Below are 22,137 nucleotides of genomic sequence, written 5' to 3'. Positions count from 1 at the left end.
GTACATGCTACCTTTAATTTAATATCATTAGGAAACATGGAATTAGCTTTCACTGTTATGCTGATGATACTCAGCTCTATATTTCTTCCAAACCTAATGAAACTCACCAATTCACAAAATTATCGGAATGCATAGTTGATATTAAAAATTGGATGACTAGTAATTTCCTACTACTAAATTCTGAAAAAACAGAGATTCTAATTATTGGACAAAAAAACTTCCACACGTAATAACCTAGAATACCGTCTAACACTTGATGGCTGCTCTGTTAAGTCTTCGTCGTCAGTTAGGAACCTGGGTGTGCTCTTTGATACCAATCTTTCATTTGAAAGTCACGTGTCTAGTGTCTGTAAAACCGCATTTTTCCATCTTAAAAATATATCTAAATTACGTCATATGCTCTCATTGACAAATGCGGAACAACTAGTTCATGCGTTCATGACATCAAGGCTAGATTATTGTAATGCTCTACTGGGTGGTTGCCCTGCACGCTTAATAAACAAACTACAGCTAGTTCAAAACGCAGCCGCTAGAGTTCTTACCAGAACCAGGAAGTACGACCATATTAGCCCGGTTCTGTCAACACTGCATTGGCTCCCTATTAAACATCGTATAAATTTTAAAATATTGCTGATTACTTACAAAGCACTAAATGGTTTAGCTCCCCATTACTTGAGCGAGCTCTTAACGCATTCTAGTCCTTCACGTCTATTGCGATCTCAAAACTCCGGCCAGTTGATAATACCTAGAATATATAAATCGACTGCTGGCGGTAGATCCTTTTCCTATTTAGCACCAAAACTTTGGAACAGTCTTCCTAACATTGTCCGGGAAGCAGACATAGTCTGTCAGTTCAAAGCTAGACTAAAAACACATCTCTTTGACCTTGCATTCACGTAACACTCTATAGACTTCTATAATTTAATGTTAGGCTGCTTAGATAAGGTCAGCCGGAACTGGGAACACTTCCCTCACCCCACTTCCCTGTATTAGTTTTTAAGATTGGAGATACACAGCCTGAACTGAGGTTTAACATTTACACAAAAAAAAAAAATATATATATATATATATATATATATATATATATATATATATATATATATATATATATATATATTAGAGGTGGGCATAGATTAATTTTTTTAATCTAGATTAATCACACTGGAATCTTGGAATTAATCTAGATTAATCTAGATTAAAATGGCTCATTTGAATTCTGCCGAAGGCATTCAGAATATGTGTGCTACCCAAATAATGTCTAAAAGTAAGTCTTTGAGAATAGTTTGCCTCGCGTAGGGATGTGAATTTCTGCCAAAAATGCCATTCGACAATAGAGGAGCAAAAGTCGAATATCGTTCAAAGAAAATTATAAAATAAAATAAATAAATAAAACGCACAATTACAATGACAGAAAGGGAGGCCAATTTCATCTTTAGCGTTTGTCATCAAACAAACTGTTTAATTGAACAAGTAACATGTTTTCGTCGTTTTTTTAAACATAGTAACTTCGTCTAATTGGAAGAAGAAAAAAACAATAAGCACGATGTAGCTACAGTCCTTTTTTCGCATCGCCAAACAAGATGCTAGTTAGATCAAAAAATAATGTCATATGTCATAATGATTTTATGTGAACCTGCCTTTACAGGCGAAAGCCTCATCCTTTTTAAACAAACTAGTTTCAATCAATGTAAACTATTCGTGTGACTATGCCCCTGCGCAATACACACACATTACCGCGGGATGGCGGGTGTTCATTTCATATACTGTACACAATGGTAGCTTATTTATTTTGTAGCCTATAAATTAATGTATATGTCCAACGGATAATGTCATACTTTGGCGTAATAATCTGTTTGGTTGTAAAATGTATTACCTGAATGAAATGAAATCGAATGTATCGTCATGTGGAATCATGCATTCACAGACAGCTTACGATGATGTTCAACTAATAAAGATCTTCATCGCTGGCAAAAAATATGATGCATTTGCAGATTTGCTTTCACTAGACTAAACTGTAGCTCTTGGTGTTCTTAAATCTTCCTGTTACGACTCCGTGTCGAGTGTGATTGAACGCGCTTCAGTGATTCAGTGCATGAGGAAATGAACAGAACTGATTCGCGAACCGATTTAGACAGATCTGCCAACTTGTTTGATGAAGTCTTTGAACAGAATCGACCCAAAAGAGTGATTCATTTGTAAATTGAGCATCGCTCATGCCCATAAAATACAGCGCGCTTGGAATAAATTCATTTAACAACATGTAAAGTAACGAGAGGAACGATCGCCCAACGTAACATGTAAAAGTATACTTGTGTCCCTGACAGGAAAATACCCTGCTGCGCAATTTGCGCGAAAATATAACGATATTCGAAAAAGCTATTTTATGATCCCAACCCAACTTTGAGAATAGATTAACGGCGATATTTTTTTTATCGCACGATAAGATTCTCACGTTAACGCAGCACGTTAACGCCGATAACGGCCCACCCCTAATATATATATATATATATATACACGTATATAGTATATACACGTATTCGTTATCAGATTACTTTTTTCAAGTACCTAGTAAAGTAACGCAATACTTTTTCAAATTTACGATACAACTTTTTCAGATTAGTATTGCTGAAGTTACTTTGTTTTCCCATTTCTTGTTCTGTCCCCATGTTGAGAGAAATCGGGTGTGAGTGCAGAGGTGTTGTGTGCGCTGTGATCATTTTTTTTTTTTTTTTTGTGCGCTGTAAACATGATGTTTTTTTTAGTCCTAGACAAAATGTGAGCATGCATTTACTCATTTCAGAACAGAATCAGTATTCCTCAAAATGAATAAAAACAGTGAAACGCAAATTCTCAATATTACTCAAACCAGCAATAATTAATTGTGAAATTACACAAATATACTTTATGCATTTAATCTCATTTTATTAACCAATGCATTTGCTACTGACCTTCGATTATCGAATTTAACCATTCTAAGCAAAAAAAAAACACACGAATAATTTAGATAAACATCACATTTGTTTAATTTGTTTCATTTTTGGGTTTAATTACTGAAGTGTTGAAATGTTGAACTTTCTTCTCCTGCGTACTATTCTTCTGAAATCCAGAATGAACTTTTGGTGTGAAAGGACATTTACATTTGCCAAATTTTTTTTTTTATTTTAATTTTATTAAAATTTTAAATTTTTTTATTTTTAAATTTTTTTTGTTATTACAAAACAAACAAGCAAGCCCAACCGAGGTGAGAAAAAGTAACGCAAAGGTAACAACACATTACTTGCCATACAAAGTAACTAAGTAATGCAATTAGTTACTTTTTTAGGAAGTAAACCAATATTGTTGTAAGGAACCTAGCTATATGAAATATTAATAATCAATAATATTTTGTTATGATTAATTATGAATATTTGGGACAGTTAATTGGATTAACTTGACATGGCTAAATTAATATTACAATCAATTAATCAGTTCGTCCAGGGTGGAAAAGATCCTCCCCTAAGGGTTGAACTCGACCAATCAGAAAGGTGACATGTCTGAGAGGGAAAGTGGCTCTTAGTTGATTTACGAGTCTTTTGTCCCTAGCGTGGTTATACCTTCATTAAAGGTTGTATCAGTGATTTCTGGCCCAAAAATAAATGTCTAATCTTTCCTAACGATCCGCTAGCTGCCCGCCCCATAAGCATGCCGTCCAAAAACCGCATCTCTGTAGGCAGCGTAGGCTCTGAGATCTGCACACAAAAACAAATGGGTACAACCACCACTCAAAACCAAAATAAACAGTGTTCCAACCAATCACTGACAGGGGCGGGTGTTGCTCCGATTTCGCGTCCAGCCGTGCACGAGCGCAAAACCTCACAACACCCGCCCCTGTCAGTGATTGGTTGGAACACTGTTTATTTTGGTTTTGAGTGGTGGTTGTCCCATTTGAATTTACTCAACAAAGGGACTGTCTACATCGCTATTAAGACACCATTCAGCTATTCTATTAGGGCTGGGAAAAGATTAATCGCGATTAATCGCATCCAAAATAAAAGTATGTGTCTACATGAATGATATACAGTATGTGTGTGTACTGTGTATAATTATTTTGTATATATATAAATACACATTTGCATGTATGTATTTAAGAAATATTTGTTATTTATATATAAAATATTTAAATGTATATATAATATAAATTATATATAAATATATACAGTATATACATGCAAATATTTCTTAAATATATACGTGTATATGTGTGTGTATTTATATATACAAAATGATTATACACAGTACACACAATGATTATACACAGTACACACACATATATCATGTAGACACAAATTTTTATTTTGGATGCGATTAATCTTTTCCTAGCCCTAATAATTTGACAACTCTGTGAATATGAAAATATACAAACACTGAGATTGTGGGTTTTTTTGTTGCCCTTGGGCCTTGGCCTATGAACCTCTTGAAAATGACCGCATTATCCGCATAGAACAACAACGAAAAAACGTATCTAAGCGGTCTTCCTTTTCTTCTCAAACAAACTAACTGCATCTTAAACAGCCCAAGTTTCAAAATTACCCGGGGGAGAAACTCCCGGACCACCGTTAAAATAAAAGATTCAACATGGAGGGCTAAAAAAGCCTGCCCCGGATCATTTGCACTACTAGCGATGCCCCCCTGGACATGCATACACGACACAAGGGCACCCGCGCTACAAAACCCGCCCAAGCACTTGGTGCCCTACGCGCAGTGCGTGTGCGGAGCGCCTGCCCTGTTTATTATGATAAATGAATGTAATACTGTTAAATAGAGTAATTAAAAGCATTCAGTTTAATCTGTGTCTGTTATAGTTCACTTCATCAGAAGAGATCAGAGCCAGAGCCCAGCTGTGTGTCTATGATGAGTGACGGGTCTATGAATCAGCCATTAGGTTATAGGAGTGGAGATACACAGACTGATCTCAGGTAAAACCTTCCAGTAAAATATATAATTTAATTATGGTACAGTATAAAGATATGTTGTGTTTAGTAACTCATGTAATAATGTGGTATTTTAATTTTACAGCCATGAAGTCCTCAAAAGTTTTAGGTCAAATCTGATGAAGAAGTTTGAGCGTCTGTATGAGGGAACAGAAAAGCAGGGAAACCCAACACCCCTGAATGAGATCTACACAGATCTTTACATCACAGAGAGTGAGAGTGGAGAGATCAATAATGAACATGAGGTGAGACAGATTGAGACACAATCCAGGAGACCAGCAAAAGAGGACACACCGATCAAATGCAATGACATCTTTAGACCTTTACCTGGACAAGACAAACCCATCAGAACTGCGCTGACAAAGGGAGTCGCTGGCATTGGAAAAACAGTCTCTGTGCAGAAGTTCATCCTGGACTGGGCTGAAGAGAAAGAGAATCAGGACGTTCAGCTCATGTTTCCACTTCCTTTCAGGGAGATCAATCTGATGAAGGACAAAACACTCAGTCTTTCAGATCTTCTTCATGTCTTATTCCCTGAAACTAAAGATATAGAAATATCCAGTGATAAATATAAAGTGTTGTTCATCTTAGATGGTCTGGACGAGTGTCGTCTGCCTCTGGGTTTTCAGAGCAATGTGAGGTTGTGTGATGTAAGTGAATCAGCCTCAGTGGACGTGCTGCTGACGAACCTCATTACTGGGAATCTGCTTCCCTCGTCTCTCATCTGGATCACCTCCAGACCAGCAGCCGCCGATCTCGTTCCCTCTGAGTGTGTCCATCGAGTGACAGTGGTACGAGGCTTCAATGAGCCACAGAAAGAGGAATACTTCAGGAAGAGGATCAGTGATCAGAGTCTGGCCAATGCAATCATCACACACCTGAAGTCATCAAGGAGCCTCTACATCATGTGTCACATCCCAGTGTTCTGCTGGATCTCAGCCACTGTATTAGAGAAAATGTTGAGCGAAGCAGAGACTGGAGAGATTCCCAAGACTCTTACTCAGATGTACACACACTTCCTGATCCTTCAGACCAATATCATACATGAGAAGGACTATGAGAAGAATGTGACAGATAGAGACACAGTCCTCAAACTGGGAAAAGTGGCTTTTCAGCAGCTTGTGAAAGGCAATGTGATCTTCTATGAGGATGACCTGAGAGAGTGTGGCCTTGATGTGACAGAAGCATCAGTTTACTCAGGATTGTGCACTCAGATCTTCAGAGAGGAGTCTGGCTGGTATCAGGGGAAAGTCTTCTGCTTTATTCATCTGAGTATTCAGGAACATCTAGCAGCTCTATATGTGCACCTCTGCTTCACAAACAACAACATCAATGTGTTTGACACAATCATTCAACAGAGCTTGTGGTCTAAAGTTAATGACTGGTTTCAGCTCATGTTTAAACATGTTTCATTATCTGAGCTGCATCAGAGAGCTGTGAATGAGGCTCTACAGAGTAAAAATGGACATCTGGACATTTTCTTGCGGTTCCTTCTGGGTCTGTCATTGGAGTCTCATCAGGTTCTTCTGCACGGACTAATGAAACAGACAAGCACTTCTTATAGCATAACTGAAAATAAGAAAACAGTTAATTACATCAAGAAGAAGATCAGGACCATTGACTCTCCAGAGAAATCCATCAATCTGTTCCACTGTCTGAATGAACTGGGTGATCGTTCACTAGTGGAGGAAATACTGTACAACAGTATCTGAAATCTGGAAGAATAAAGGATGCCAAACTCTCTTCATCTTTGTGGTCAGCTTTAGCTTTTGTGTTGTTGACATCAGAGAAGATGCTGGATGAGTTGGATATTAATGGATTTGTTGGAGAAAAAAAGGACACTGAAAAAACTGCAAGTTTTTGAGAAGCTGCTGCCTGCGATTAAAGAATCCAGATCAGTTCAGTAAGTATTGTTGTGGTAAATTCAAAGTCTTCAAATCGGGTCTCAAAAGAAATCTTTCAAGAGTCGAAGTTTCAGGTTTCAGAAGAAGTAACTTTTTTTTGACAAGTAACAAAATGCAGATGTTCATCTGACTTGCTATGGTGGAATTTCAGGTCTAATACCTTTTCTTATCACTAGGTAGCCAATCAGCTATCAAGCTCAGGTCACATGATTCCCTGCACCTGCAGTGTTCTAGGGCCATCCATCATTTTTAATTAACATTTTTAGTACCATCTTATTAACTACCTATACACATCTTCTCTCTGAGTCTATTAGGTACTTTTCCATCCTCACAGACCTTGACCTAATTTAACCTGATTTATTCTGATTTAACCTGGTTTCTGACTGAGACACAGCAATACAGAATTTTATGTGAGGCAAAGGAAAACCTCAGAAAGTATCAGGCCAGATCTAGGCTTGACCATGGATTAGCTGAGCCAACCCAATCAAAATGTAGGCAAAGACACACTTACTCTTTTATTTTGCATGATTTATGCATTGAATAAAAAACATCTGAGGGAGAACTCAAAAAAATGATATGTTGGCTATAATTAACTTTTTTATGTCAACAGGTTCCATAAATTAACTTTTTTATGTCAACAGGATGCACATAACTGGGTTACGTTAAACAAACATAATTTGTTCATGTAACTTCAACACACTCAAATAAATTATATGTTGGTTTTAATTAACTTTTTTATGTCATCAGGTTTTGATATGTTTGCTTAGATTAACTTTTTTGTGTCAACAGGTTGCACATAACTGGGTTACGTTAATCAAATGGAATTAAGTCATTTTAAGCAACCCAATTAAACTCTGAGCTGAGTGTTAAATGAACACTGAAGCAGTGTTAAAGTTAATGAGATAATTAAGGGAATAATTGAGTGATGATTGGAGCATTATTGAAGACACCTGATGTTAACAAGCAGAATCACTGAAGGAGAAAACCGGAATTTAAAGTCACTATTATGGAGATCCGTGTTTGTTTTAGTTGGGCTCTTGACCCTCACATTATTAACTTTAGATAATGTTTGGCTGCTGTACATGAGTTATAACAGCCAGATGATCAATTAGAAAAGATGATCTGATGATGTTGGTTGTATTTTATCATAATCATTATATCACAATCATTTGACCTGAATCACTGAACTCATATAGAACCCAATTTCTGAGTTAAGTTTACCTTATGGATTATAGAAGCACTGCCATTGTAGAGCATACCATTGTTAGCCTTTTCAATGAAATCCAACTGATCAAATCAATAAAAAAGAAACAAAAAGAAAAAAAGAAAAGAAACAAAAAAAAAATTCTAAAAAAAATTTGTTTATGTAGGCACACCCAGACATCGAGAATCAGTCCGTGAATCTCAACAATGGTGACAATAATAAAGCATGTTGCAGTGCATTCTGGGTGCCACCAATCAAAACTCATTCATGCCTCCCATCATGCATTGCTGCATGAATAGATAATGAGCTTATGTTCAGATGTGATCTGTTTGTCACCATTGCTGAGATTCATACGCTAAATATTGATGTCTGTGTGTGCCTGCATACAAACGATTCTTTTAAAGTTTTTCTTTTTTATTGATTTGATCATTTGGATTTCATTGAAAAGGCTAAAAATGGTATGATTGTGTTGCTATAATCCACAAGGTAAACTTAACTCAGAATTTGGGTTCTGAGTTCAGGTCTAATGATTGTGAAATAATGATTATAAACACAACCAAACCCATCAGATCACATTTTCTAATTGATCATCTGGCTGTTTTAACTCATGTACAGCAGCCAAACAAAATCTAAAGTTAATGATGTGAGGGTCAAGAGCCCAACCAAAACAAACACTGATCTCCATAATGGTGACCTAAAATTCAGTTTTTCTCCTTCAGTGATTCTGCTTGTTAACATCAGGTGTCTTCAATAATACTCAATCATCACTCAATTATTCACTTATTTATCTAATTAACTTTAACACTGCTTCAGTGTTCATTTAACACTCAGCTCAGAGTTTAATTGGGTCGCTTAAAATTACTTAACTTCATTATGTTGAAGTTACATGAACAAATTATGTTTGTTTAACGTAACCCAGTTATGTCCAACCTGTTTACGTAAAAAAGTCAATTAAAGCCAACATATCATTTTTTTGAGTGGGGGTGTATCTTCATAATTACTTGTACATTTTTATATAGCTTTTGATTGATTTTAATTTGATGATAATAGTGAAGTAGCTTAAATAGGTTAGAAAACCTCACTCATTCAAGAATGTGCATTTATTGCATGGATGGAGTGAGAACATAACCTAAGAGTCTAAAATTCATGTGCACAGTTCAGGTGAATGAATTTAACCTATTTTACTTGTTGTTAATGCTGTTGTTCTGAATCCAAAAAGTAAACTGTCTGCTGAAATTTGAACGTTCAGACCAATTGATTTATTTTACCTTAGTTAAATAAGGGTTCGATTTTACTTAATTTGTTATTCTACTTCAGTTGAGTTATACTTAACCAAGTTAGCATTGTTTATCTGTATTGGGTAAGGGAACCAGGTTCACGGCTTCGTTTTTGCTGCCGTTGTAGCGGCTGGATACATCGCTTGAACAGAGATAGACTACTTCAGTTGAGTTATGTTAAGCACAGAGATTCATCGCTGCACCCTTCTGTCGGACGTAGTGTTTCAACCAGGTCTGCTACTGCGTTTATAATAATGACTTAACCACAGTTACCTGAAATGATGCAAAGAGACATTGTAATTATGTGTCACTTTTGCTCAGGGTTTTACGTGAATTGGTTGTTCAGTCGAAAGATTCTGAGATGTCGTTCAGCGCCATGTTATATAAGGAGCGAGCCTGCCCCTAATTTGTGCGCTTGGATGCCATTGGCTATTATGATGCATTTTTCGTTATTCCAATCAGGTTTCAGTAATTTTAGGAGTGTGGTGTTTGTGGAGATATTTTTGGTGCAAAACTACTGAACGCCTGTGAAAGTGAAATTTGTAGTTGTAGAGAATAGCCACACAAGTGTATCAGTAAATTTGAAGTCAGAGAGAAATGTTTTAAGAGTTGCAAACAGTACAGCAAACTTCAACTTGTTTATTTCGTTGTGCTTTTCCTCTGTACATTGCAATGCTTTAAACTGTCTTTTATAATTTGTTGAATGTTACTTTAATAAAAAAAATAAAAAAAATATCACAAGGTTTAAGATTCCACTTTTACCATAAAACCAGAAATTGCAGAACACCTGAATGATTACAGCAACACTTATTTCACAGAAGAGCAGATATAGAATATTCCTAAATGAACCATTACCATTCAATTTATTTATTGCTAAGCTCTTCTGATACCTTACCTTATGAAGCTTTACAACTGTGTCATATCTGGCAATAATCTCTGGGAAATAACTCCACAACCATATCAGTGTCCAAATAAACATTTTGCCCCCTACACTGATGTTTCTCTTTGTCATGTTCTTTCTTTGAGCTTATGTTGCTCTGTGTGCCTGGATGATACACAATGATGATCATTGATACAAATGCATGATCTACTTCTGACTTGAACTATTGAAAAATGAAACCTTTAAACTTTGTTGGATCAATGTTAAAACATGACATTCTGGCATTTTCCTCATTTAAGATTTGCATGACAAAAGTTTGGAATCACTATGATTTAAGTAATGTTATACTTTTATAGCAGGCAAGGTCAATTTCCACACTTCATTAAGCAGCACAACCATTTTCAACTGTGATAATAATCAGAAATGTTTCTTGAGCAGCAATTCAGTATTAGAATGATTTCTGTGACACTGGAATCTAGAGTAAAATGAACTCTGCCATCACAATATATATATATATATATATATATATATATATATATATATATATATATATATATATATATATATTTTACAGTTGATAAAAATATTTCACAATATTACTGTTTTTAGATAAATGTAGTCTTGGTACCTTAAAGGTACCTTACCTTAGAACCTTAATACCAAACTTATGAACAGTAGTGCTTGACATTAACCCCCGCCAACCCGCTGAATGCGGGTGGATTTTAGCAGTGGCGTGTAACACAGTCACTCCTGCAAGCCACTTTGGCGGGCTGAATTTTATATAGCTAGGCCTAAAATATTTTTTAGTAATTCTGTGAATTTTGCAATTCATTTGCAAACCGCAAACCAAAGTAATACCAGATGAAGAAGGGTTGGCTCTCAGTCTCCACAGAACATAAAATATTCATCTTTTTAATTTTTTTATTTTTTGTTTGCATTTATGATTTTTAGTGTTCGCATTTACGAGGAAAAACAATGTTTCGGACGTGACCGCTCTGAAAGCTTTAAAACTTTCACAGAGACATCAAACAGAAAGCACAACCCCTTTCTTTAAATTGAATTTAGTTTTATATTAATTGTATCTTAATTTTAATCAATGTTTCATCAACCAATTGCCTGGATTTAATAAATAAGAAGTAAATATAGCAGACGATAGATAATCACGAAACAGAGGCGCCGGCGCGTGAACTGGAGCTCGTCTCATAAATGAACCGAAACTCCGAGTATAAGGTAGTCTATAGGCTACTTGTCTCACAGACATGTCTACTTTTAAACAGAACAATTAAAAACGAAAGAAAACAGACTACAGACTGCTCTCTGCTTATCTAATCCTTATGAAATGTGCATTTCTCTCTGGTGCGTTCACTACTGCAAAGTATATATAATATAGCCTATATAAAAGTTATATAGGATACATTTATGAGGGTTTTTTTAATTTATTGCAATCAACAAATGATAACAATTAGTAAAAGCCACAGTTAAAGCTTTGCAAGGTGCAATTTATACGACGAGTTGAAGTTTGCTGTACTTTTAGGCCTACACGAAGTGAATGCCAGCAATCATTCAGTCAGTGACGAATTAATAAAAACATTATAAACTTAACGAAACAATACACAATTGTAGTTTAAGTTCGCGCTGAAACTATGTTTACCTTTTTCGAAATAATCCATTAAACCTGCTGAGAAACGAGGAGCGTGAACTGGAATGAGCAGTTCCACGCATGCCCGGGAAACTCATGGATATTAATGTAGGCTCCGCCCACTGCCTCTACAGATGCACAACTCACTTTTGCACCACATTTCAGGGTGCACTTGGTGCAAAAGGGAGAGCGCGCGAAACTTGTCACTTGAAAGCGAAAAACAGTGTTTGAGATTTGTCGCAGCAGATTCAAGCAGCTGTAGTTATGTACTTGTGTTTGTGCTAGAAAAACATACAAGACATTTGTGAGAAAATATTCTACAAGTGTGCAACTCTCATTGGATGAATTCACATACTGATTTGCAGATGAGCAAAATTTCTCCGTGACTTCACATGTTTTGATGCAGGTGTGTAAATGCGTTTTGCACCATATTCACTGCAGCAACTGTAGCAAAAATGTGAGCGTACGAGTTTCTTAATTTGTGATTTGTAGAATAGGATTTGTGCACCTGCAGTGAAGAATTTGAGAAGGTGTAACCGTTGTGTTGTGTTTGTGGAAGATTAAAAAAAAGTCTACAAGTTTGCAACTCTTTAATCTTTTCTCTCTGTGACTTCAAATTTACTGATACACATGTGTGGCTATTCTCTACAACTACAAATTTCACTGTCACGGGCGTTCAGTAGTTTTGCACCAAAAATATCTCCATACGTAATGCGTAATGCAGTTAGCCGGCTAGCAGGTGTCCTACACAATATAAAACACAAAACTACGTATTTTGAACACCCGGTAGAAAATATATACACCATTAATTTTTCATACTTACAGGTTGTGATTCTGAGGAGTAAGCTGGCCAGAAAAAAAAAAACTGGGTACTGACCCATCTTTCAAGAGCAAGCGTTTTACAAATCCTGCGTTGAACTCCAAGATTTGAGAAGGAGCCTTCAGTCAAATCCCACGTTGATGGATGTACGTACAACATAGGCGGGCATTATGCAAAATGTACTTCTAGTGACGTATAACCGTAACGCAGTGGGATTTGAATCACAGACTACTCGTTTAGGCGGTTCAGATTCAAGACTTTCTTTTGGGAGACGATACTTTTATTTATCGTGCACTTTCGACTTTACAACTTTGCAGAATGTTTACATTGACAAACAGCTATATTACACACTGCATGAAAGGGGACATTTTAAAAACCATTATAAGGGCACTTGAAGAGTTATTTTTCATTTTATTTACCACTTATTCTGAAATAATCTGAGCTCATTGTGTTCTCATCGATGTCCTAAAGCATGGCATGAATTTGAGCATATAATTGTGAAATACATTGTACAGCTATATCCTGGCGGCATGATCTTAATTTCACGAGTTCACACTTACATACAATTAGAGGGGGTAAAGTTTAATGCGTATTTGGCGTGCTGTCCGGGGGGAGGGAGTTCGGCCCGAACCCAGAGTACCCCCCCCCCCCATGTAAGTAGTTAGGACTAGAAGTGTGGAGAAGGGGCGGTGGAGGGATGCTGCTAAACTGACAATGGATTGAGGTGAGACTGCTGAGTCTATATATACACCTCATATCATTGATTGGTCAGTGCTCTCCACTCGTGTTAATTATCTGAACGTACTCCTCCCGAACTTTGTTAATAAAACATCATGTATGTGTAGGCTGTAGTTTTTACATTTAACATTAAAACATTGAATATCTCTATTGAGTTCACCACCTTTCTATTAATTTAATAACCAACATGACACAATTGTGTTTGATCACACAAGTTTATAAATGATGTGTAATGGGAAACATGTGGGTCCTGTGAAGCAAATGTCCACCTGTATTAGAGGTGCACGAGACTGTTTCTCCTGCACTCAAAAAAATATGTTGGCTTTAATTAGCTTTTTTATGTAAACAGGTTCCACATAACTGGGTTACGTTAAACAAACATAATTTGTTCATGTAACTTCAACAATGGAATTAAGTAATTTTAAGCGACCAAATTAAACTCTGAGCTGAGTGTTAAATGAACACTGAAGCAGTGTTAAAGTTAATGAGATAATTAAGTGAATAATTGAGTGATGAGTGAGCATTATTGAAGACTTCTTGTTCCGTTCTCGCGCATGCGTCGTGGAAATCTCTTGAACTCTCGTCTCAGGCCCACAAGGAAGAAAAGGAGTAGTCGAATAAAGTCGTTTATTTATGGGTTATTTTTCGGAAAAAAAGTATTCTCGTCGCTTGATAAACTTATAGTTGAGCCACTGTAGGCACATGGAATATTTAAACATGTTCTTTAATGACTTTCTGGGCCGTCAAGTTTCATTCCCTCTGGCAGCCTATGTAGCAGTGATCCACCTTTCAGATTTAATCAAAAATATCTTCATTTGTGTTTCGAAGATGAACGAAGGTCTTACGGGGTTGGTACAGCATGGGGGTGAGTAATTAATGACTTAATTTTCATTTTTGGGTGAACTAACCCTTTAATGTCTACATAACTATTTTTTTAGAAATTTATTTTTTATTTTTTATTGATTTGATCATTTGGATTTCATTGAAAAGTCTAAAAATTGTATGCTCTACAACGGCAGTGCTGCTATAATCCACAAGGTAAACTTAACTCAGAAAATTGGTCCTATATGAGTTCAGTGATTCAGGTCAAATTATTGTGATATAATGATTATATTAAAACACAACCAACACAATCAGATCACCTTTTCTATTTGATCATCTGGCTGTTATAACTCATGTACAGCAGCCCAACAAAATTTAAAGTTAATGATGTGAGGGTCAAAAGCCCAACTAAAACAAACAATCTCCATAATGGTGACTTTAAATTCCGGTTTTCTCCTTCAGTGATTCTGCTTGTTAACATCAGGTGTCTTCAATAATGCTCAATCATCACTCAATTATTCACTTTATTATCTCATTATTTCCATTACACGAGAGTAGATGTTAAAACTTCATGCTGATTTGTACTCGGCTTTCGCCAAGATAATCACCAACTAAGACGTAGCTTTACAGTAACCTATGCTTCTCCATCCATTCTTTCCATCTGGTGACGTGAATTTTCTGTCTGGTGTTAATACAGTGTATTGCGCGTCAGCACACACAACGGCTGCAACCACAGTGCGGTCCCCCCATAACAACCCTCTGGATTGAGCGGAGTAGGGAACATCTCTAGGGTCTTCAAGTGGGCACCTTCCGTCCTCAGTGTTTCGTCGACTAGTCCACGACACCTCAAGAGGGCTCGACAGTGACTCTGGCGTCCCAGATTCACCCCCTCCGTCCCCCACTCAACTCAGCCCAGCTTACTGACCTCTACTTCCCTCTTGCTGCTGAGACCTAACCACAATCTCACAATCTCTCCGCAACCCAACCATACGCGCCAACCCGTTTGACTAAGGCTGTCGAGCCCCACTGGTGCGTTAATATGCAGTTTCAGTGGCAACGGTTCCGTATGGCATACCACCTACCACAAAACACAATATCTGCCCAACCACCCGTCATCCACGCAATATACACAGGAACGTAATGACTGTGAATACTATACAACCTATACAAATAAACCAACAGTTGCTGCTGAGACCTAACCACAATCTCACCGCAACCCAACCATACGCGCCAACCCGTTTGACTAAGGCTGTCGAGCCCCACTGGTGCGTTAATATGCAGTTTCAGTGGCAACGGTTCCGTATGGCATACCACCTACCACAAAACACAATATCTGCCCAACCACCCGTCATTCACGCAATATATACAGGAAAGTAATGACTGTAAATATTATACAACCTATACAAATAAACCAACAGTTGCTGCTGAGACCTAACCACAATCTCACAATCTCTCCGCAACCCAACCATACGCGCCAACCCGTTTGACTAAGGCTGTCGAGCCCCACTGGTGCGTTAATATGCAGTTTCAGTGGCAACGGTTCCGTATGGCATACCACCTACCGCAAAACACAATATCTGCCCAACCACCCGTCATTCACGTAATATACACAGGAACGTAATGACTGTAAATACTATACAACCTATACAAATAAACCAACAGACCTTTCAAGTTTTCAAGAATTCTACGAAACCGTAGCATGGCGGCCTGTACACAGCCAGCTAGAATCTTTCCGTCTCAACCACAGCCAGTTGCTGCTCCTTTCTGCTGCTTCAGATAAGTTCTTTGCTGTACGACGCAACTCTTGGCCACTGAATCCGACGTCTCTGAGGAACCGGGTTGTAGAGTGTGCCACAAAACCACGACAACCCACTTCCACTGGATAAACCTGGACTCTCCATCCTCGCTGTTCTGCTTCAGTGGCCAGATGAGCATACCGCAGTTTCTTCCTCTCATATGCCTCATCTACCTCATCCTCCCATGGCACTGTTAACTCTATCAGTTGAACAATGCGTGCTGATCCAGACCACAAAACAAAATCTGGTCGTAGGTTAGTGGTGGCAATCTCAGGTGGAAAAATAAGCCGTTGATCAAGATCAACCAGCATCTTCCAGTCCCTAGCAGCTTCCAGTTGTCCTGGGCGAGAATTGGTGTTAGCACCTTTTCTTGGTGGTTGCTCGCCTGGGCGGAGGAATATTGTCTTCTGCGTGTGATGTTTTGCTAGAACAGGCGGCAATTTATTGGTCATACTACGCTTGCCTTCCAATGCTAAAGCCAAACATCGCAATACTTGGTCATGGCGCCAAGTAAACCGACCCTGGCTAAGAGCCACCTTACATCCTGTCAAAATGTGCCTTAATGTGGCAGGTGATGAACACAAAGGACAAGATGGATCCTCTCCTACCCAGAGGTTTAGGTTCTGCGGTGATGGGAGAACATCATATGTTGACCTAATAAGGAAACTGATCCTACTCTCTTCCATTGACCAAAGGTCTTGCCAGCCCATTTTGCGTTGTTCCACACTCTCCCATCTCATCCACTCTCCCTGCTTGGCCTGGGAAATGGCCTTTATACATCTCATCCTCTCCTCCTGCTTTCGCACCTCGTTGACTACCAGCTTCCTCCTTTGGGCTGGGCCTGCCTTGTGCCATTTAGGAGGAGCTAAACTGAGCCCAAAACCCCCTCTTCCATGCTGTACCTGTCCCACGATATCCCCAATTTGAAGGTCAGCCTTTGCCTCTACTACAGATTTCTTTGCTGACCACTTTCTACCAGTTTTTACCACAGGGGCTGTCTCCCTTACACATTTGTCGCGTGACTCTGCTAAAGTCATTTCCAGTCTGACCTTGGCACACTTAAACTCCTCGGTTAAAGCAGAGACTGGCAGCTGCAATACTCCTTTACTATAAAGTCCCACTCTGCTGAGGCAGCGTGGAACTCCCAACCATTTCCTGATGTATGAACTTATTAACGCTTCCAGCTTATCCACTGTTGTCAAAGAAACCTCATACACAGTCAGTGGCCACAGCAACCTTGGCAGTAGACCAAACTGAAAGCACCAGAGTTTCAGTTTGCCTGGTAGAGCACAGCTGTTTATGCTCTTCAACCCTTCCACTGCTTGTCGTCTAACTTCTCCCACTCGAACTGTGTCCTTTAGATCCCCATCGTACCATCTCCCTAGACTCTTCACTGGCTTCTGAGAAACTGTTGGTATTGCCTCACCATTAATGAAGAATGTTTTATCTACTACCTTGCCTTTAATTATGGAGATGCTCCTTGATTTAGAGGTCTTAAATTGCATTCGTGCCCATTCAATATTATCTGTTAACTTCCCCAATAACCGATTAGTGCAGGCTACCGTTGTAGTCATGGTTGTCATGTCATCCATGTATGCTCTGATTGGTGGTAGTCGCTTCCCAGAAGCCAAGCGCTCTCCTCCTACTACCCATTTTGATGCCCTAATGATTACTTCCATTGCCATGGTAAAAGCCAGTGGAGAAATGGTGCATCCTGCCATTATTCCAACCTCTAAGCATTGCCATGTAGTGCTGAATTCTGGAGTTGAGAAACTAAATTGCAAATCTCCAAAATAGGCTTTCACTAAATGTGACCAGTCACGGAAACTAGGGACACAAGTCGGTTCTGAGGCATTTTGAGTTATTCATAGATTCTGAGAGTGTAATATCCAAGCTTTCCAACGATGTGTAACATGTGGAAATCTGATAATATTTGGAGAAGTTGTGGCCATTTTAAAGTAGGCACTTAAAAAAGCTCAAAGAGGAGAAAACGAGCTAAAGATTGTGCAGTTCTCACCTGTCTCTGCTGCTGGGGGTGACAATAGGGCTCATTTACATCTCATTTAGATAAGCCATACCCCCTGTAAAGCTCCTCCATGTGCTTTACAGCTTTTTTTACACTTCGAATGAGTGCACTTCTGCCGCACTAGGCGAAAAACAATTGTGCTGCCCCTCTATTTGCAACGTACCAGCAACAACACACAAAGACCAATAATGCCATATAGCCTGCATATAACGCGAAACCAGCAACAACACATAAAGACCAATATGCCATATACATATAACGCAAAACCAGCAACAACACACAAAGACCAATATGCCATATAGCCTGCATATAACGCAAAACCAGCAACAACACACAAAGGCCAATATGCCATATACATACAGTATAACGCAAAACCAGCAACAACACACAAAGACCAATATGCCATATACATATAACGCAAAACCAACAACAACAAACAAAGACCAATAAGCCATAGGCCTACATATCTATAGCGCAAATAGTACGCAACGCTCGTGTGCCCAAAATGTCAACAATATTAAAGTTTATGTAGGAGGCAAATGCCTTCTGGCATTTTTCTTTAAGCAGTCATTTCTGCAATTTTCCAAATAATCACATTTCACCTCCTCAAATTACTGTTGCAAATCTCTTTACACCACTTTCTTATGTGCGTATACACACACAAATGAAATGTCCGCAAGCACATTATATCATCAGCAGGTTCAGCATCTTAAATAACGACTAAAGAGCAAATGAAGCTTAACTTACATTTCAGAAACACGCACGGCAGGCCTTCATCGCAGCAGCAAAGGTCTTAACTGCATCCTCTATTTCGATTCTCCGTCACATATGAAACAGCCAGCCACCGCTGTCAGCGAGCCGAGCCGCCGTATTGAAGCACTGAGGGCGAGCGCGCTGCGCCCATACCTCCGGTTCAGTTTCCCGAGCCCACGAAGTGCGGCGAAAACATTTTCGGTGTAACTGCCAGACGGTTCATCTCGTCTGCGACAATCTTTGCGGCATCAATCTTCATTGAATTTTGATATCAGAGAGAGCTGGCCAGAGCACAGCATAATAAGTAGCCATGTGGTTGACTTGGAGGGCGGGGGCAAAAGCGCCGGGTTATTCAGTATGGAAATACACACAGACAATGACACGCCACGCCCCTACTGCATGCTAGAATCTCCGAAAACAAGCCGATTTCAACCTCAAAATGTAAGCTTTTAAATATACCAATACTGCTATCTCAAACATGGAGAGGCTTCTTCGTGATTTCAATTAACAGATTCTCCAAAAAATTGAAAATCACCAATTTTGAAAAAAAACTCTTCTTTCTCATTTTGCTCGAAAGTTGTGCTGCCGACTTGTGTCCCTGGTTTCTGTGACGGGTCACAAATTTGTTATCGACATCGGTACCCTGAAAAAATCAAATGATGCCCAAAGAAGCTCATGTGGCACTGAACCATATGCATTAGCCAAATCCAGGAATGTCACGTGGAGCTCCTTCCTCTCCTTTTTAGCTGATTGAATTCGTTGCCAGATAACACTGATGTGTTCTAAGCATCCTGAGAATCCTGGAATGCCCGCTTTTTGAACTGAAGTGTCAATGGAGCCATTCTTTAATAGGTAGGTTGACAATCTCTGAGCAATAATGCTGAAGAAAATCTTTCCTTCGACGTTTAATAGTGAAATAGGGCGAAACTGACTGATGCTTGTAGCATCTTTTTCTTTGGGTATAAAGACTCCCCCTGCTCTGCGCCATGCTCTAGGTACAACCTGCTTTTCCCAAGCCACTTTTATCAATTTCCACAGAATTCGTAGAACTCCTGAAGCACTCTTGTACACTCTGTACGGAACTCCATTAGGCCCTGGAGATGATGAAGCCCTTGCCTTTCTCACAACCTGCTCTATCTCTTTCCACTTAGGTGCACAGACCTCCATTTGGTATTCTGGTGGATTGACAGGTGGGATGTCTGACGGAATAGACATAGGCTTATGCCTTTTTGCATCTGTATGTGTTTCCTCCAAATATCTCTCTAGCTCAACCCTAGATGCTTTTAAAGTGCCATTCTTCTCACTGGTGAATAACTTCTTTGCGAATTTGAATGGATCTTTATAGAAATTAGCCCTCGCACGCTCCTTCTTTTTGTAGCGTTTCCGTAGGCGCTCAGCTCTGCGTAATGTTGCAAGCTTATCTTTTATGGCCCTTTGTAAGAGATTGAGTCCCTCCTTCTGACTTTGTTCCGCTCTTTTCCATTGCTTCCTCAGCTGTCTCCTTTCTCTAACTAACCCTTCAATTTTCTGCTGCCGTCTAGACAATCCAGGAGTAGTTTGTACTTTTTCCTTCCTTTTTTCCACACCAAACCTCTCACTTCCATATGCGTAAATGATGTCCCCAAATTTATCCAGCTTCTTTTCAACTGTACCAGTTAATCTTTCTAATGCAAAGCATAGATCTGTGTTTACCGTGTCCCATGCCGTTTTCTCACAAGCTCTTGGCCATCTAACTCCAGGCCTATGCCCGTTGAGGTTCTTTTCTCTCTTATGCTGGTTAGTCTGACCGGGTTCACAAGAATCAATGTGTTCATCACTAACTGTGCAAACCCTCCTCTCCTCTATGACAGGGGTGCTGATATCCTGCGAACTGTGGTTTGCTTCCTGTCGCTGGATTTCATTCGACTGACTTGACTGACTTCGTAAGAAGTACTGATCAATGCGAGGCCCTTGTCCCTTCTCCCTCAAGCATTTCATTTTCCCTTGATGAATCTTCAAACCCCTGACCGTTGTCGCCTTGCTCCAGCCACAGACACAAGCTTGGAGTTCAATGGCTTTGCTAACTGCAGAACCTGAACTAGTCTTTTGTGAAGTACTCTCTATACTCATATCCGTTTCCATTCCAAAGTCGTTAACCATGTTGTCCACCATTGAGTCATCTTCCGCCCCTGCTCTCGCAGACTCTAGGGGTATTTTCCTCTTTAATTTTTCAGAAGCCTTGGGCGGGTGTCTCCAGCATCCTGTAAACACAGAGCTGGATACTGCCGACAAGGGTAGCTAACCCTTACCAGCCCCATTGGGGTCTCTTTCCTCCTGTCAGCTGTCTCTCCAGGCTGTCACAAGGTCTTTCCCTTGTTGCCAGCACCACTATTCACCGCAGTCACTGGACGTATCCAGATCTTCATGATTTCCATTACACGAGAGTAGATGTTAAAACTTCATGCTGATTTGTACTCGGCTTTCGCCAAGATAATCACCAACTAAGACGTAGCTTTACAGTAACCTATGCTTCTCCATCCATTCTTTCCATCTGGTGATGTGAATTTTCTGTCTGGTGTTAATACAGTGTATTGCGCGTCAGCACACACAACGGCTGCAACCACAGTGCGGTCCCCCCATAACAACCCTCTGGATTGAGCGGAGTAGGGAACATCTCTAGGGTCTTCAAATGGGCACCTTCCGTCCTCAGTGTTTCGTCGACTAGCCCACGACACCTCAAGAGGGCTCGACAGTGACTCTGGCGTCCCAGAGTCACCCCCTCCGTCCCCCACTCAACTCAGCCCAGCTTACTGACCTCTACTTCCCTCTTGCTGCTGAGACCTAACCACAATCTCACAATCTCGGCGCAACCCAACCATACGCGCCAACCCGTTTGACTAAGGCTGTCGAGCCCCACTGGTGCGTTAATATGCAGTTTCAGTGGCAACGGTTCCGTATGGCATACCACCTACCACAAAACACAATATCTGCCCAACCACCCGTCATCCACGCAATATACACAGGAACGTAATGACTGTGAATACTATACAACCTATACAAATAAACCAACAGTTGCTGCTGAGACCTAACCACAATCTCACCGCAACCCAACCATACGCGCCAACCCGTTTGACTAAGGCTGTCGAGCCCCACTGGTGCGTTAATATGCAGTTTCAGTGGCAACGGTTCCGTATGGCATACCACCTACCACAAAACACAATATCTGCCCAACCACCCGTCATTCACGCAATATATACAGGAACGTAATGACTGTAAATACTATACAACCTATACAAATAAACCAACAGTTGCTGCTGAGACCTAACCAC

The 22,137-nt window shown here is 39.5% G+C and overlaps 1 pseudogene across 1 annotated transcript in view; it reads left to right on the top strand.

The window, feature by feature from the left end:
• LOC143738650 (NLR family CARD domain-containing protein 3-like) overlaps positions 1 to 6,842 on the top strand; it is a 33,952-nt pseudogene extending 27,110 nt beyond the window's left edge. Inside the window, exons 4-5 of the transcript XR_013203930.1 lie at positions 4,842 to 4,955; positions 5,056 to 6,842. The product of XR_013203930.1 is annotated as an NLR family CARD domain-containing protein 3-like (transcript). The remainder of the gene's footprint in view (positions 1 to 4,841; positions 4,956 to 5,055) is intronic.
• Positions 6,843 to 22,137: the final 15,295 nt, after the last annotated feature.

This window comes from Siphateles boraxobius, unplaced genomic scaffold (assembly GCF_051911475.1).
Source record: "Siphateles boraxobius isolate OS27281-9 unplaced genomic scaffold, OSU_SipBor_1 15, whole genome shotgun sequence".
In the NCBI taxonomy this organism is placed as follows: domain Eukaryota; kingdom Metazoa; phylum Chordata; class Actinopteri; order Cypriniformes; family Leuciscidae; genus Siphateles; species Siphateles boraxobius.
Note: the sequence above shows the minus strand (reverse complement) of the source record. Positions and strands in the feature narration are given on the sequence as shown.